We start from the raw sequence: 5,318 nt of genomic DNA, 5'->3' as shown, positions 1-5,318 counted from the left end.
CCAAAACTTTTAAGTCCAATTTCTGTCTTAACAATTTTTTTTCCTTTTTGTTGACATCAAAACTTAGCAGTATTTGCAAATATTAAGAGATACTTAAAAGAATCTAAACTTTTATAGATGAACTGGAAAAAACTAAAAAGAACTACAATGAAGTAAAATAAAATATATCGCTTGAAAGATTTGTGAGATAAGTGATTTGGTCTGTAACCACGGATGAAACTTAAAATTAATAATTTATTATATGTTAAAAACTTGTATTTAAATTTTATGTTTCATTAAAATTATAAAATTAAGTTATTTTATTATTGTTTGTTTATATTTAAATGTTTTACTAAATATGTTTTATTTTCAGATTTTCTACGTGTTGGTAAAATAATGATAACTCAAGCTAGAAAATTCAAATGGAGATGATTCAAACATGTTTGGAATCCTTGAGAAATTATCTACAACTTTGCAGAAGACATGATTGCCTAAAAAGTTCATTAAGATAATCAAATTGTGCAAATACCAAAAGGAGGACAAATATATTTTTACTATGACCAGCATATAGTAAAAAATTCATAACTATTTCAATATTTATCCAAATGAGGTGAATCAGGTGGCCAAATTCATCTACAGAAAATTCTACACATTTTCGTTGTTTTGAGCAGAGTCAAATTCGGTGATTAAAGTCGTGAAACAAGGCATTGAAAGAAGGGACATGGAATTGGAGTTGGAGGAGACAAAGACTACTATTACAACTACATAGCATTGATAAAATTTTTGACCCTTTCTCTCATTTGGACTATAAATAGAGGCCTTGTGCTAGCTTGAGAATCATTCTATCTCATTGTAAAATATAGTGTGAGTGTGTATCAAAGTTCTAAGTTCCAATATATTTTCTTTCATGTTCTCAACTATGAGTGATATTTTAGTGTTGATCAAAAGTAAACTTATGGCAAGCTAAATCTTATTATGTCAAGGTGAAGAGGATGCATTCTTGGTGAAGTAAGATTGTTTATATTTTGTATATTCTTTCTTTATTTCTTTTCATTTAGCTAACTTATTTTTATTGTAGGTATAAAAATGAATTATTTGTTGTTATCAATTTACATCAAATGCTTGATACCATTAAAGTGGTTATCTTGATTTGTTGTTTAATTTTGATACAATAAATATTTCATCACTTATTATTATATATATAGATATATATATATATTTATATAATAATATCATAATATTTCATTTAGACGATAGCGTGGCTCTGCCGGTTGTTTTAAATGAAATATTATGATTTAATACTAACATCTAACAATCTAACATTTACTGTATCGCAACTAACTTTTATTTTTCTCATCTAACTTTTACTTTCTCGCAACTAACTTTTACTTTTCAGCAACTAACATTTACTTTATCGCAACTAACTTTTACTTTACTGCAATTAACTTATTAAATCAATATATTTCATTTAGGCAATAGCGTGGCTTTGCCGGTTGTTCTAAATGAAATATAATGATTTAATTTAACATTTACTTTATGCAATTATTTATATAGTTATAATTATAATCATAGGTACCATATATAAAATATCGGTTAATTCGGTATTTTCTATAGTGGGAACTATTTTATATTATGTATGTGTTTAATTTTCTTGGAACCATTATTTATGGTGTTTTTTTTTTTTTACTTTTAGTTAAACAATATTATATAAACCAAGAATAAATCCTCAAGCCTTGACAAAATTTATAATTTGCAAACTTCATTATTGCATTTGGTAATCTATAAATTAATAAATTTAAACTCAAAATAACCTCTCTGTGGATCGATCTCATACTTACGAAATATATTACTTGCAGACAACTTACACTTGGGTGAATTATTATTTAAGTGGTAGAAAGTTTTTGGCGCCGTTGCCGGGGAGGTATAAATTAAGTTTATATTTGTTAAATATGTTTTATTTATAAGTATTGTGTTGTTTTTTTTTGTATGAGTATTTGGAGTCGAAAAAAAAGTGGTAGGCTTATTCGAGTTTCTGAAAATAATTTAAACATGGATGATAATTCAAATAATCAAGATAATAATAATAATAATAATAATAATAATAATAATAATAATAATAATAATAATAATAATAATAATAATAATAATAATAATAATAATAATAATCAAGAACATGATCAATTAAGAACACTTAGGCACCATATGAACCCTATTAGAACTAGTGCTTCATCTTGTTTAGTTTTTCCTCCGGATGCATCTAATTTCAACTTTAAACCTCAAATTATTCAACTTTTACCAAATTTTCATGGCTTAGATTCTGAAAATCCATATTTGCATCTAAGAGAATTTGAGGAAGTTTGTAACACTTATAATGATCAAAATTGTAGCATGGATATAGTTCGATTAAAGCTTTTCCCTTTTTCTTTAAAAGATAAAGCTAAAACATGGCTACAAAATTTAAGATCAAGTTCAATAAGATCATGGGAAGAAATGCAACAACAATTTCTCAAAAAGTTTTTCCCTTCCCATAGAACAAAGTCTTTTAAAAGACAAATTACAACTTTTTCTCAAAAACAAGGAGAAACGTTTTATCAATGTTGGGATAGATATAAAGAATTACTTAATCCATGCCCACATCATGGTTTTGAAACATGGAGAATAGTTTCTCACTTTTATGAAGGTCTAATACCTAAAGATAGGCAAATGATAGAATTCATGTGTAATGGAACTTTTGAAGATAAAAACCCAAATGAAGCTATGGAATATCTGGATTCATTAGCAGAAAATGCTCAAAATCGGGATAATATAGGCACAATAGAACCACCAACAACTAAAAACAATAATTCAACAAATGAGGGTGGTATCTATAATCTTAAAGATGATATAGATATTCAAGCTAAACTTGCATCTTTAGCAAGAAAAATTGAGTCATTAGAAACGAAAAAGAGTGGTCAACTAAAAAGTATTCAAGAAATTGTTTGTCATATATGTGATACACATGATCATGCTACAAAAGATTGTCCAACATTACCTTCATTTAAAGAATGTCTCCATGAACAAGCAAATTATGTTAACAATTACAAAAAACCAATACTAGATCCTTTTTCACCATCATATAATCCTGGATGGAAAAATCATCCTAATTTTAGTTGAAGGAATGATAATAATGCACAACCGTCACAACAATATTTTCAAAATAACCAAAATCATCAAGGTTATATTCCTTATGTTACACCTCCAAGAAAAAAACTTTGAAGATGTAATTCATGCATTTATCCAAAAACAAGAGTCTATCTATATTCAAAACAATCAATCTATGAGTGATTTGAAAGAAACTCTTGCAAAATTTGCATCTGCACTTAATATTCATGAAAAAGGAAAATTTTCATCTCAACCTCAACCTAATCCTAAAAATCAAAATCAAGAATTAAAAAATGAAAAAATTGATCAAATAAAATCTGTTATTACCCTTAGAAGTGGTAAAATAGTTAATGATCCATATAGTAATGAAAACAAGGATCATTTAAAATCAAAGAGTAAGGATGATAATCCTGATACTTTTGAGAATGATGATACCTTAAATTTTAAGAATAATATGGTGAATGATAAATCATCTGAAATAGTAAATAAGTCAAATAAACCTCCACCATTTCCTCATGCATTAACAAATCATACAAAACAAAAAAAATGATTCTGATATCTATGAATTTTTTAAACAAGTGAAGATAAATATTCCATTATTAGATGCTATTAAACAAGTACCTTCTTATGCAAAATTTTTAAAAGATTTATGTACTGTGAAGAGAAAATTGCATGTGAAGAAAAAAACATTCCTGGCTGAACAAGTAAGTTCTATTCTTCAAAATAATTCTAGTTTAAAATATAAAGATCCTGGTTGTCCAACAATTTCATGTATTATTGGAGAAAATAAAATTAAAAAAGCTTTGTTGGATTTGGGAGCAAGTGTGAATTTACTTCCTTATTCAGTTTATGAAAAACTTAATTTAGGAGAATTAAAACCCACTTCTGTTACTCTTTTACTGGCGGATAGGTCAATCAAAATACCTAGAGGTATTGTAGAAGATGTGTTGGTTCAAGTTGATAAATTTATATATCCTGTAAATTTTATTGTTTTGGATACACAACCAATAGAAGTACATAATGAAATTCCAGTAATATTGGGACGATCATTTCTAGCAACTTCAAATGCTTTAATTAATTGTCGAAATGGAATAATGAAATTGTCTTTTGGAAATATGACTCTAGAACTTAATGTGTTCAATTTATGTAAACAACCAAGTATTAATGAAAATGAATATGATAATGAAATTGAAACAATTGTGGAAGAAAATATACAAGAAGAAAACTTAAATCAACAATCTGAAGTTTTTTCAATAGAAAGTTTCGAGTCTAAAAATAATTTTAAAGAAGATGTTAATACAAAACTTGAATTAAAAGTTTTACCATCAGAATTGAAATATGTATTTCTTGGTGAAAATAAAACATTTCCTGTTGTAATTTCTTCCACTCTTTTGCCAAATCAAGAAGAAGATTTGATTGAATTACTTAAAAAATATAAAAATGCAATTGGATGGACTTTGAAAGATATAAAAGGTATGAATCCTTTAATTTGTACACATAAAATTCACTTGGAAGAAAATGCTAAAACATATCAACAACCACAAAGAAGATTAAATCCACATATGAAGGAAGTTGTTAAGAATGAAGTATTAAAACTATTAGACGCTGGAATTATCTATCCAATTTCAGATAGTAAATGGGTAAGTCCAACACAAGTAGTACCTAAAAAGTCAGGCATCACTGTTATAAAAAATGAAAAGGGAGAGTTATTACAAGCTAGGATTCCATCTAGTTGGCGTATGTGTATTGATTATAGAAAATTAAATGATGCAACTAGAAAAGATCATTTCCCACTACCATTTTTAGATCAAATTCTAGAAAAAGTAGCAGGAAATTCTTATTACTGTTTTCTTGATGGGTATTCGGGGTATTATCAAATACCTATATCATTAGAAGATCAAGAAAAAACTACTTTTACTTGTCCTTTCGGAACTTTTGCATTTAAAAGAATGCCATTTGGTTTATGTAATGCTCCGGCTACTTTTCAAAGATGCATGTTAAGTATTTTCAGTGATATGATTGAAGAATATGTAGAAGTTTTTATGGATGATATAACTGTTTTTGGAAACTCATTTGAAAATTGTCTTAAAAATCTAGAAGAAGTATTAAAAAGATGTGAAGAAAAAAATCTTGTTTTAAATTGGGAAAAATGTCATTATATGGTCAAATCTGGGATTGTTTTAGGACATGTGATATCT

General features: G+C 27.0%; 1 non-coding gene across 1 annotated transcript; it reads right to left on the bottom strand.

The window, feature by feature from the left end:
* Window positions 1-2,515: 2,515 nt before the first annotated feature.
* LOC140828727 (small nucleolar RNA R71) lies at window positions 2,516-2,624 on the bottom strand. Its single transcript, XR_012117295.1, has one exon. It is a non-coding gene; the product is annotated as a small nucleolar RNA R71 (small nucleolar RNA).
* Between the last annotated feature and the right edge of the window lie 2,694 nt (window positions 2,625-5,318).

The sequence above is a fragment of the Primulina eburnea genome, chromosome 3 (assembly GCF_022965805.1).
Source record: "Primulina eburnea isolate SZY01 chromosome 3, ASM2296580v1, whole genome shotgun sequence".
Lineage (NCBI taxonomy): Eukaryota > Viridiplantae > Streptophyta > Magnoliopsida > Lamiales > Gesneriaceae > Primulina > Primulina eburnea.
This window is presented reverse-complemented; position numbering and strand designations above follow the sequence as displayed.